The 13,722-nt window shown below is 35.4% G+C and overlaps 1 protein-coding gene across 3 annotated transcripts in view; it reads right to left on the bottom strand.

The window, feature by feature from the left end:
- The window catches only part of Klf8 (KLF transcription factor 8), a 270,827-nt gene that overhangs the window by 84,579 nt on the left and 172,526 nt on the right, over positions 1-13,722 (bottom strand). For all 3 annotated transcript variants that reach the window (XM_047536809.1, XM_047536807.1, XM_047536810.1), the window contains one exon: positions 13,120-13,189. The gene's annotated coding sequence lies outside the window, so the exon portion shown is untranslated. The remainder of the gene's footprint in view (positions 1-13,119; positions 13,190-13,722) is intronic.

Genomic DNA, 13,722 nt, shown 5'->3' with positions numbered 1-13,722 from the left:
AAATATATTAATGTTTGTCAATAAAAATGTGACATTAAAAATAAAAATTAAAATACCATTGAAGGCAAAAAATAGCCTTTCTACAAATAGAAGGACCATATTATTGTGTAAATTAATTTGTAAATTTAACAAAATCACAATGAAAACTTAACAGTTTTAAGTTATATCACCTGATGCTAAATTTAGTGAAAAAAATAAACACAGAAATGGAACCAGCACTAAAACACATTAAAACATTTTTAAAGGCCTAAATAACTTAAGAGTATCATACTGGTCTATTAGCAAAACAGAATGCCCACAAGTAAGTACACTCAGATACATATAGAAATTGAATGTATAAAGAGGACATCATCTCAAATCACTGGGAAAAAGAAGTAGTCAATAAATGTTATAGGGATAAGTAAAGTACTATCCTTTGCCTTACCTCATATACCATGATAAATTCCATATGTACCAAAGATATTTTTTAAATAACAAACCATTAAATAATAAAAAAAAACTTGAAATTTTTTTTTTTACAAATCTGGAGTTAGCAAGAATTATCTAACTTTTCATGACAAAATCCCCAAGTCATTAATTATTTCACTCATACTTTTTGTTACTTAAAAATCAACTTTTTATGGAAAGAAGCATCATAAACAAACTTTTAAAAAAGACCACTATGGGAGACATTTAACAGCTCATATGACAAAGAGCTATCCTTCCTACCATGTAAATTAACAAAATTGTAACCCTTTTGAAACATAGAAAAAGGAAATAAAATTTGCTATTAATAAACAACAAGACAGTTAACTTCACTCATTAAAAAAGAGAAATGTAAATTAAAACTATGGATGAAAGACCCTTTTCTCTCTCTCCATTGGCAAAAATCCAAAGTTAGCTAACATACTCTATTGATAGGACTCTGGAGGGGAAAGCATTTTCTCATACATTCTGTGTCAAAGTCACCCAGAATTATTGTGTCATGGTCTATTTGATTCCTGGAATTGAGAAGGATTTGTTTGACATACATGGATGTGCCATTTTTTGGGTTATAAATATTTATGATTGTATGTCTTCCTGACTTATGGTTCCCTTAAGCAGTATGAAATGTCCTTCTTTATCCCTTCTGACTAACTTTGGCTTGAAGTTCGTTCTATCTGATATGAAGATGGAAACCCCAGCTTTTTTACTGAGTCCATGTGCATGGTATTTTTTTCCCCATCCTTTCACCTTTAGTCTGTGGTTATCTTTTTCTATGAGATGAGTCTCTTGAAAGCAGCATATTGTTGAGTCTTTCTTTTTAATCCAATCTGCCAGTCTATGTCTTTTGACTGATGAGTTTAGGCCATTAACATTCAGGGTTATTATTGAGATATGATTTGTATTCCCAGTCATTTTGGTTTATTTTTGGTTTTTAACTTGACTTGGTTTCTCCTTTGATTGACTTTTCCTTTAAGGCAGTCATTCCCTTTGCTGACATACATTGTTGTTTTTCATTTCCTCCTCATGGAATATTTTGTTGAGAATGTTCTGTAGTGCAGGCTTTCTACTTATAAATTCTTTTAACTTTTGTTTATCATGGAAGGATTTTTATTTCATCTTCAAATACGAAGGCTAGTTTTGCTGGGTATAAGATTCTTGGTTGGCATCCATTTTTTTTTTTCAGAGCTTGAAATATGTTGTTCCAGATCCTTCTAGCTTTTAGGGTCTGGGCTGAGAAATCTGCTGATAACTGTATTGGTTTTCCCCTATATGTAATCTGATGCTATTCTCTCACAGCCTTTAAAATTCTGTCTTTATTTTGGATGTTAGGCATTTTCATTATAATGTGTATTGGTGTGGATCTGTTGTAATTTAGTGCATTTGGTGTTCTGTAAGCATCTTGTAGTTGATTTTTCATTTCATTCTTCAGGTTTGGGAAATTTTCTGATATTATTTCATTGAATAGGTTGTTCATTCCTTTGGCTTTTAATCTCTGTGCCTTCCTCAATCCCAATAATTCTTAAGTTTGGTCTTTTCATGATATCCCATAGTTCTTGGAGTTTCCTTTCATGATTTTTTTTACCATCTTCTCTGTGTGGTCAAGATTAAATATTTTATTTTCATTGTCTGAGGTTCTGTTCTGTCTTCCAAGTGATCTAGTCTATTGGTGATACTTTCCATAGAGCTCTTTATTTGGTTTATTGTTTCCTTAATTTCAAGGATTTCTGTTTTTTTTTCATAATCTCTATCTCTTTGTTGAAATGATCTTTTGCTTCCTGCAGTTGCTCTTTCAACTGTTTTTTTGGGGTGCTCATTCATTGCCTGCATTTGCTCTCTTATCTCATCCTTTGTTTCAGAAATCATTTTAATTATATATATTCTGAACTCCTTTTCTGACATTTCTTCTACCATGCTGTCATTGGATTCTATTAATATAGAATCTTCGTTTGCTTGGAGCACTTTCTTCCCTTGTTTTTTCATGTTGTTCATCTATCTTCTCCTCTAGCAGTGCAGATCTGGGTGTTGCAGTTTCCCTGCTATAGGCTTATAGTGACCCTGCAGGTTTCCAAAACCTCTTCTTTAATGGGGAGATCAATATTGGTAGCACCCAGTACAGACAGTATGCAGTCCTAAACAAAGTAGCCCCTATGAAGATGTTAACAATATTGTCATAATAAACAGAGAGGCTGAGTTCAATTATTATCTTCAGTATAACAATATCTAATGGTGGACAAAGAGGATGGCTAAGGGCATAGGACAAAACTGTTAATGGGATAAGAAAAGAGTGTATAGAAATACTAGATTATAGGAAGAGTGAAAGCAGAATCAAAAGAAGTTGGTTATTAGCATTAGAAAAGGGAGAAAGATACTCTAAGGAAACAGGTAAACAAAAGAAAAATAGAGTGAGAAAATAAAGAAATAAAAACTTGAAAATTTTCAAAAAGGAGAAAAAAATCTACACTATAACAGTCATATAGTGGGGCACAGTTGGTCACGGGGGGGGGGGTGTCCTGGAGGTGGGCGTGGCCAGTAGAGTGGGGGGGTCCTGCAGGTCCTGGCTGTTGTCCCAGAATGGCAGCAGCCACATGTAACCAAACCTGAGGGTACTGTGAAAGTGCACTTCCAGGGAACAGCAGGCAGCTGGCAATCCACTGGTGGTCTGAAGGCAGTCTGCAGGCTACCAGCAGACAATCAGCAGGGGAACCTTGGGTAGTGGGTAATGGGTAGGTGAAAGGCAGGTAATGGGCAGGCAAGAGGCAGGTAAACAGGCAAATGGAAGATGATAGGCAGTAGTCAGTGATCGATCTGCACTCAAAAAGTAGTCAATATGCTGGCAGACTGTGTCTGGTTGAGGTGGAGAAATGGGGTAAATAGCAGGGGATCCATGAGCAGCAAAGACTGCCTCACAGAGAAACAGATTTTCCTCTGCTTGAAACCTGAGTTGCAGAGCAACAGGGAATGCAGCCTCCCTCTAGTCCACCATCTTGAATCTCCCTCTGATATGATTTTTATCCTTGATTTTAGTTATGTGCTATATTATGTTATTGATTTGCATATGTTGAACCAACACCCCATTTCTGGAATGAAACTAATTTCATAATCATTTATAATCTTTTAAAATATACCACTGACTTTGATTTGCAAGTATTTTATTGAGGATTTTTGCATCTATCTTAATTAAGGATATTGGTGTTAGTTTTTGTTGTTGTTGTGCCAGATTTGGTAGGGTAGTACTGGCTTTGTAAATGGACTTAGAAGGATTTCTTCCCTTTTTACCTTACAGAATAGTTTAAGGAGAATTAGTATCACTCCTTCTTGAAAGTTAAATAAAATTCGGCAGTGAATCCATCCAGTTCCAGACTTTTCTTCATTGGAAGACTATTACTCCTTCCATCTCATTGCATGTTTTTGATGCATTTATATCCTCTTGGTCCAATTTTGATAGCTTATATATGGTTCGTTTTCCATGTATTCCAGATTTTAAAATTTATTGGCATATAGTTTTATTCCCTATTTTATGAATCTCAATAATATCTGTTTTAATATTCCCCACTTTTATCTTTAAATTTATATACTCGTCTTCATTGTATATTGATTAGTATAATAAGGGTTTGTCAATTTAGTTTATTTTTCAAAGAACCAACTCTTTGTTTCATTGATGCTTTGCATTGTTCTTTTAGTCTCTATTTTGTTTATTTCTGACCTGTTATTTATTATTTCTTTCCTTTTAATGATTTTGGGCTTAGCTTGTTCTTGTTTTACTAAGACCTTGAGGTATATATTAGGCTATTTACTGGAGATCTCTCAGGGCTATAAAGTTCCCTCTCAGTACTGTTTTCCTTGAATCTCAGAGGTCCTGGTATGCTGTGTTGGTATTTTCATTTGATTCTAGGAATTTTTAAATTTACCTGAGATCTCTTCACTGACTCACTGTTTGTTCACAAGTATATTGTTCAATTTCCATGTACTTGCATACTTTCTGTAGCTAATTTTGCTATGGATTTCTTGTTTTGTTTCATTATGATCTGATAAGATTCAAGAAATAATTTCAATTTTTTAAATGGGTAAGACCTGGCCTAATATTCCAATCTATTTTGGAAAAGTTTCATGTCCTAATGAAAAGAATGTGTGTTCTAAAGCTTTTGTATGGAATATTCTGTTTATATTTGATAACTACATTTGATAAATAGTGTAATTTAACTCTGATTTTATTATTATTATTATTATTATTATTATTATTATTACAGCACAGGGGATTGAACCCAGGACCTCACACATGCTAGACAAATGTTCTGCTTCTGAGATACATCTCAGCTCTTTTTATTTATCTGTGTTTTGATTTTGAGACAGGGTTTCACTATGTAGTTTCTCCAGTTGATGCCAAACTTGTGATTCTTCTGCCTCCTAGGCATCTGGGATTGCAGGTATGTACCACCATGTCCAGTTCTTTGTTGATGTTTTTTCTGAATGATATATTTATTGGTGAGATTGGGTGCTGAAATCACCCATCATTATTTTACCAGTCTGTCTCTCACTTAATTTCAGAAGTGTATTTTATAAAATTGGGTGCTCCAATATTTGTGGCATATATATTTATAATTGTTAGAACTTCTGAATGGATTGTTACCTTTATCAATATGTTTCCTTCTTAGTCTCTTCTGATCTATTTTGGTTTGATGTCTTATTTGTCAGGTTTGAGTACAGCTGTTCCTACCTGCTTTTGGATTCATTTGCTTAGAATATCACTTTTTATCCTTTCAATTTCACTCTTTTTGTGTCTTTACCAATGGGGTGAGTTTCTTGCAGGCAGGAAATTGTTGGGTTTTGTTTTTATCTAAACAGCCAGTCTGCATCTTTTAATTAGAGAACTAATATCATTTACTTTTTGGGTTGTTATTGAAAAGCATGTACCACTTCCTGTCATGCTGTTTTTCTTTCATATGTTTTTGAATGTTTCTTCTTCCCTCATTCATCTTAGAGGTTTGGTGCTTTATTGAATTTATAACATTTGATTGTTTCCTAATTCTCATTTGTTTATAAACTCTTCCAGTGAGATTTATTATTTCCTGTGCTCTAGTGTTTATGTTTATGTTGCTTCCTCTTCTGGGTGTTGGTTTCTTTTAAGTATCATCTGTAATGCGAGGTCAGTGGTCATGAATTTCTTTAGTTTCTCTTATAAGTTCTTTGTTTTGCCTCTAATTCTGAAGGATGCCTTCTCAATATAGTAATCTAGGTTGGCAGTTATTTTCTTCCAGAGTATGAAATACATCATACCATAACCTCCTGACCTTTAGAATTTCTGCTGATATATCTGCTTTTATTGTGATTTACCTTTATATGTGATTTGGAACTTCTCTCTTACAGTATTAAATATTCTTACTTTGCACTGTAGTTTTGGCAATTTAACTATAGTGTGTCACAGAGAGGTTCTGTCCTGGTAATGTTTATTTGGACTTCTAAATGACTCCTGCACCCAGATGTCCTTTTTTTCCTGGGATTTGGGAAGTTTTCTGTTATCATTGCGTTTTTTCTGGGATTTTATCCTGTAGTTATCCCCCCTTGTCAATTCCAAATATTATATACATTTGGTTTTTCAATGGTATACTAGCAACTTGTATGTTCCATTAATTCTTTCTCAATTGTTTCCTTTATTACTGTTTGAATGTGATAATTCATCAACCTTGTTTCCAAGCTGATATTCTTTCTTATACTTGATCCATCTTTGGTAAGGCTTTCAACTGCCTTTTTTATTCAACTTATTTAAGTTTCCATTTCTATGATTTCTATTTAGTTCTTTTTCAGAATCTCTGTATCTTCATTCAATTGGTTTTTCATATCCTGCATTGTCTTCCTTAATTCATTCATATATTTATATCCACTTTGAATTAGTTGATCATTTTAAAAGCATTATTTCAAATTCTTTTTCCAGCATTTCCTCCATTTTCATAGCTTTGTAATCAGCTTACTAGAGGTTTATACACTTTGAGGAGTCATTTTGCCTTGTTTTTTTCATATTTCTTGTGTTTTATGTTGATATTTGCATGTCTGTTGGAATGGATATTTCTTCTACTTTTATGTGAGGGCCTTCTTACTAAGCAGACTTCTCTTGAAAATGTGCCCTGTGATATCAGTTTGTTATGTCATGTTGAGTTTAACTCCAATTGAATTTCGTGTTTCAGTTTTCCTGCTGCTTCATTAGTGTGATTAGGGGAGCAAATTATACTTCAAGCTTGTATTAGTCCTTCGTTATCTGTGTAATCTTTCAGAGTCCTAGGAGCCTGCTTTCTCTGTAGGCCTTGGAAGAAGGGGATCCTTTTAGTAGTTCAGGCAGGTGTGAGGTAGATAGCAAAATATATGAGGTTCAAATTCTGTAATTATTCCTCCAAACTTGACAGCAATGTGTGGTCTGACAGGGTATCAGGGTAGTACATGCTGAGGTTCCTCATAGGTGTGTTGTTCACAGCCTTTGTGTCATTTCTCTCTGTAGTTGCTATTGGGGGGTGAATATTCAGGATCAGGTCTTCAGGCCAGAACCAGCTCTACCTACTTGTATCTACATCATTGGCTGAGGCCTTTTTATCTCTCATTTTTAGTTGAAGTATACACCAAAGACTGAGTGGGACTGGGCCATGAGTAGATCAAGGTGCAATTTCTCTCAGTTCTGCTGTGAGTACAGAGGCAGAAAATCGACCCAACATGATCAAAATGTCATGCTCAACCCCTAGCACTGCAAAGAAAGAAAGGCAAACAACAACAACAAGTAAAAGTAAAGTAGATAAAGACATAAAGTGAAAATTTTAATCAAAAATTATAACAAGCACAACAACAACAACAGAAAAGGAGGTTAAAATAATATGGAATAAACCGTATCCAATGGGAATAGAAGAAATCTCAATGGAATCGAGGAAGGGAATTGAAGGGGAGAAAGGAGGGATAGAAAAAGGGAGGAATGGTGGAATGAAACTGAACGAACTATCCTATGTACACATATGACTATACCACAGTGAATTTCACCTTTGTGTATATCTATAATAATGCACTAATTTAAAAGCACTATAAGTAAATAAAAATGCTGGTAGAATAGAGGAAATAACAGGGGGAGGGAGGAGGGGAGAGAAAGGGAAAGTATTGGTGACTGACTGTAGTGAATTATACTCCATGCTTGCATAGTTACATCAAAATGAACCCTGATATCACATAACTATCATAGGGTAATAAAAATTTTTAAATAATAAAAATAAATTAATTTTAAAAAGGAAGAAAGTAGAAAAGGAAAACTGAAAAAAGAAAAAATCAAAAAGGAAAGAAAGCAGATGGGAATGAAGAGTAAGGTAAAAAAATGAAAGAAATAACAAAAAGCAGGAGGGAGAAGAAATATAAAAAGAATAAAAATTAAACATTCAAAGAAGAAAAGAGATAAACACACACAAATAAAACATCAATAACACAAACAAGACAATAAAAATAAACATTTCCTCTCTACTGATATGGTCAACTGTTCAGGCAGCAGTGGATTTTTTTTGGGGGGGTGTTACCAGGGATTGAACTCAGGTACTTGATCACTAAGCCACATCCCCAGCCCTATTTTGTATTTTATTTAGAGACAGGGTCTCACTGAGTTGCCTAGTGCCTCACTTTTGCTGAGGCTGACTTAGAATTCGTGATCCTCCTGCCTCAGCCTCCTGAGCTGCTGGGATTACAAATGTGCACCACCATGCCCAGCAGCAGTGGATGTTTTAAATCTATGCTGATCAGAGCTTCTTTCCATGTCTATACACCCAGTGAAGAAAGCAAGGGCTGTCAGTTATTCATCCATTTCTTCTTTCATTTGTGTTGCTTATGGAACAACTATTGTGAGTCCTCTCTGGCTAGTGCCAGTTGTAGTATTTCTCAACTGCCCTAATACCATTATAAGCTGGGGAGCAATGCAGAGCTACTCAGATTTACCCTGGGGTGCTTTGTCCATTCCAATGGAAAGACTAACTCTAGATGCTGCAGCATGTCAGGGTCTCTGGTACCTTTTGTGTGGCAAAAGGTATCGAGGACTCTGAGATCCCTGATGGTGGGAAATTCTATGGGGTTGCAACTCTCCACACCTGAGGGGTGGCAGGGAATCCCTGCAACCCCTGCCCAAATTTCTCTCTCTCTTTTTCAGTCTCAGCTCTCATGTATTATTACACTGACTGTTCCCCTAAATCCTGCACCTGTCTCTTGAGCTTTCAGTCTTAACAGGGAAGTGACTTCCATTCCCTCACATGTAACAGGCTAGTTTTCTACCACGTATAGTTCTTAGAAAGTTTGTTTCAGTGGTTCTCCCCCTGGGACAAACTGGGTCTCAGTGTAGGTGCCTGCTGAGTCAGTGCAATTACATTGTTGTGGGCTCCCAGAGACAAGAAAATGCAGGGGACTTTGACTCCCAGAGCACCAAACTCAGCACCTTCTCAAGATAGTTCCACAATATAACACTGTGAACATCCACTGGAAAGTGCAGAGAACTCCATAGCCAGTGTGTTATGCAGATCTCAGGTTCACTGTTCAGACTGCACTTTTACACAGTGCAGAATTCTGTGCTAAGTGTGCGTACATGGACTTTCCCTCTTTCACTTCTACACTAACCACTGCCTCACTGTCATTCTATCAGTGCTGGGGCACTTCGTCTCACCCTCTGTTCTACTACCCAAGGTCTCTGGGTTTCTCCAAGTCTCTGACTACCCACTACTGAAATTCAGTATTCTCCCATAGACTCCCACCTTGATAAGCAGGTGCTCTCCAGTTGTTTTGATTCTATCTTGTAGAGAAGTAGATGAATTCTGGGTGCCTCCTGTTTGCCATCTTGGATAGCCTCCTAATCCTTCTTAAGTCAACCTTTTTTTGAACACCCAAAGAGGTCAAAATATCTATTATAACATTTTATAGTGATATATTTTCCCTTGTACTTATCATAGATATGATTTTATATTTGTATAATTAATGATAATTATTAACAATAAACTGAGGTCTCCCATCAGGAGCCACTAAAGTAAGATATCTTGGAAAGGGATCCTTAAATACTAGTCAAGTCTTCAGATGACTGAAATCCTGAACAAAAAAATATATTTCTGACATATAAGGAAGAAGAGAAAGAAGAGTGCTAATGTAGTAGCTCAGAGGCAGGAAGGAAGCCAGGCCATATAATGGAGACTAAAGAGAGACTATATATAAGGAATTCTAGGCAATAGTGTACTGTGTGGTAGGTCAAGGGAGGAGGGAGTCTCCAAGTTTCCTTATTCATGATGTCTTTCCTTGCCTTTATAGAGTCAGATGATAAATACCCATCTGGCAAAATATCTATTACATGTTGCCAAGTGCTGCACTGGGCACTGTAGTTTTTTTAAATACCAAAACTACTTTGCCTTTAGCTAGCTGTCAGGGTTGACACTACAGCAATATCTAAGTTTTTGGTTTTTTACTATTGTGAGTTTAAAAATCACAAACATCCATGTCAGTAGGGGTAGGAGCTGATTAGAGTAGACAGGGAGAAGGAAATCTTTTCTACTGGAAATAGAACTCCAGATTCATTCATCATGAGATTTATCTGATGTGAAGGTTTTAAAATTTCCTCACTATGGTCTCCATCTCCTTTTCTCCCCTATTCTTTCACATCTGAGTCAGGATGACCTTAGGTTTGGCCCAGGGCTAAGGAAGCCATTTTTAACATGACCATTTGGCTTGAAGATGTCAGTTCATGCCACAGTACTTTACACACCAGAGAAATCTGAGTCTTCACTTCAAGCTAATCTCCTATCCAATATTCAGTGCATACCAAAAAACTTTCAATACTTTTGAGTAACAAAAAGTGTACTCTGTGTGAATGTATGTGTGTGTGTGTGTGTGTGTGTGAATATATATATAATTCTGAAAATTTTAAAAATTAATAGATGACTTTGGAGTTTGTAAAAGTATAGGTCTTATGATACTTTATTGCTGCTAAATTACCACTTAAGGTGATAGGCTGAAGAAGCAGCTCTGAATTGAAGCCTACTTCTGACAGCAACTATCAGAAGGACCAGGATGGAACAGAAGAAAGAATTTTCAAATTAAAACCTTACAGAGAAACTCAAAGAAGAGGAAATGGCAGATCTAACTTCCTGTGGGGAGGAGAAGAGACCTTATGAAATATAAAGAACCAAAGTTTAACATCATGAGTGGTCAATACATTCCAAAGTTTGAACCGTTACTGACTTCTGGTGTATGGTTGATTATCTTAAACTTGATGTTCACTTAAATAACCCAACCAAGTAAATATTAATCTCCAACTGAAGTGAGTTTATATCTTAGGATATTCTTCCTTTAAGAAAGTACAGTTTACCATCTGAACAACCTCTCCCCTACTCACCTTAGCCTCTGGTAATCACTGTTCTACTCTCAACTTCTGAGATCAACTTTTTTAGATTCCACATGAGTGAGATCATGCAGCACTTGTCTTTCTGTGCCTGACATATTTTACTTAACATAATGTCCTCCAGGTCTATCCATGTTGTTAAAAATATTACACAATGTATACAAGAACTAAAACATCATTTTTACCCCATTAATAGATACACTTGTTATTTGCACTTATAATGCATTTTGATCACAAATGGGTGGCTGGGGTTGTGAAGAAGGATGAAATGAAAACAGGTATTACCCTAGAATTTGTCATTCAAAAATCAAAAAATTTCTTGAACTTTAGGGATTTTGTTAAGGAAATCAGTGCTTGCACCAATATGGTAAAGTGTTGAGCTTATGTTTTTTTCTAAAAGTTGCAAATTTTCTGATTAAACTGAGAATCAATAAGTGGGAGAAATGGCATCAAAATTAAAAAACTTCTGCACAGCAAAGGAAACAAGAGTGTGAAGAGACAGCCTACAGAATGGGAGAAAATCTTTGCCAGCTACTCCTCCAGCAGGGGATTAATATTCATAATATATAAAGAACACACACAAAAAAACCAAAAACATACACCAAAAAAAATCAACAAAGGCTAGGAACAGTGGTGCACACCTGTAATCCCAGAAGCTCAGGAGGCTGAGGCAGGAGAATTGCGAGTTTAAAGCCAGCCTCAGCAAAAACTAGGCACTAAGCAACTCAGTGAGACCCTGTCTCTAAATAAAATACAAAATAGGACTGGGAATGTGGGTCAGTGACAGAGTGTCCCTGGGTTCAATCCCTGGTATACCCCCCAAAAGAAACCCACAGATAACCCAATAAATAAATGGGCAAAAGAATTAAATAGATATTTCTACAAAAAAGAAATACAAATGGCCAAATAATTATGTAAAAAAACTGTAATGTTTCTACATTAAACTGTAATGTTTCCATTAAACTGTAATGGAAATGCAAAACAAACCTACATTAAGATTTTACCTTACCCCAGTTAGAATAGCAATCATCAAGATTTCAAATAATAATAAATGCTGGTGAGTATGTGGGAGAAAATATACACTCATACATTGTTGATTGGACTGCAAATTATTATATTCACTCTGGAAAGTACTATGGACATTCCTCAAAACACTAGCAATGCAAATACCCTATGAGCTAGCTATTCCACTCTTTGGCATTTATATAAAAGAACTAAAATTGGCATACTATAGTAATATAGGCACATTAATGTTTATAGTAGTACAATTCACAACAGCTAATTTATGGAACCAACCAAGATGCCCATCAACAGTAAGTGGATAAAGAAAATGTGGCATATATACACATTGGAGTATTACACAGCCATAAAGAAGAATGAAATTATGATATTTGTTGGTAAATGGATGGAACTGGAGAACATCATGCTAAGTGAAATACCAGACTCAATAAGTCAAGGGTCAAATGTTTTCTCTCATATGAAGAAGGCAGAACAAATTAAGGATGAAATTGAGGGGATCCAATGAAAAAAGAAGGGAGATGAGTAAAGTAGAGGAAAGGGATTGAGGGAGAGGGAATAGAGATAGGATAAAGGAGTATCTGTGGAATGAAATTGACCAAATTATGCTATATGCATATCTGTATATACGACATTTAAGTCTACCTTTACGTATATCTATAAAGCACCAATTTAAAAAAAAAACAGTGAATAAATGGAAGATCAGTAGTGTAGAGGAATGGGAATGGGGGAGGGAGGAGAGAAGGGAAAGAGGAAGTACTAGGGACTGAAATGGAACAAATTATATTCCAGGCATGAATGATTATGTCAAAATGAACCTCAATGTTATGTATAACTATAATGAACTAATAAAAACATTTTAAAAATAAAAAAATCCTAAAACTTAGGCTTTGGAGAGTTGGGAAATGGTGTTGCTATGACCCTAAAAGGGCAAGTTGGGAGAGGGGAGCTGCTAAGGGGCTTAAGCAGAACTTTTGTCTCTGAAATGGTCATCTGACCATATTTCTGGTCCTGACCTATGCTCTCAATTTCATCTAAGGAAGAGTCAGAAAGTTGTGAGTTGGTTTCTCTAGGCAAAAACAGGAATCTGGAGATTAAGTCAATGTTACAGGAAAATCCAAGACTGAACTTTGGAAATCTTCTCTCCTCAAACATTAATGTCTTCCTCACTCTCCTTTTGAGGTACATTTTACATGTAAACACATATTTTCTTTGATTTTTCATGAAGACCAAAGTAGTATCAGATAGTCTTTTACCTCACTAATCCTCTTTGTGTCCTCGACTTCACCTAGTTTCTTCCAGGTTCATGCAGGTTGGTTCAGGGCACTGGCACCAAAAAAATATAGAGAAACTTCTTTAGAATTGAGGTTGTGTTGCCTGAGTGTGATAACAAGTCATCAACCATATTTCATTTAATTGTTTAGGGAAAATACAAATTTAAAAGTGGAAAAAATTAATGTCCAAATTAATCATGATAATACATTTTTCTAATGTAATTAATAATAACCAATATTTTTGAGCATGGTATAGAAGTAATAGTAAATGCTATTATAGCAATTGTGCATAGGTTAACTCATTTAATATTTACAATGGTTCTATGAAGATGGTTATATTATTGTACCAATTTTATAGATAAAGAAACTAAAGAGAAGGTGATAATTTGCCCATTATTACATACCTAGTGAATAACATAGCTGCAGTTTGAACGCAGGATGTCTGTTTCTGTAATCCACATTCATAACTACTGTGTTACACTGCTTCTTATGAGGTAAAAAAAATCTACAATGTATACTGAAATGTTTAGAATATGAAAAGCTTCTAAATTTTCAATATTGTAATTGCAACATAAAAGATCCTAC

The sequence above is a fragment of the Sciurus carolinensis genome, chromosome X (assembly GCF_902686445.1).
Source record: "Sciurus carolinensis chromosome X, mSciCar1.2, whole genome shotgun sequence".
Taxonomy (NCBI): Eukaryota; Metazoa; Chordata; class Mammalia; order Rodentia; family Sciuridae; genus Sciurus; species Sciurus carolinensis.
This window is presented reverse-complemented; position numbering and strand designations above follow the sequence as displayed.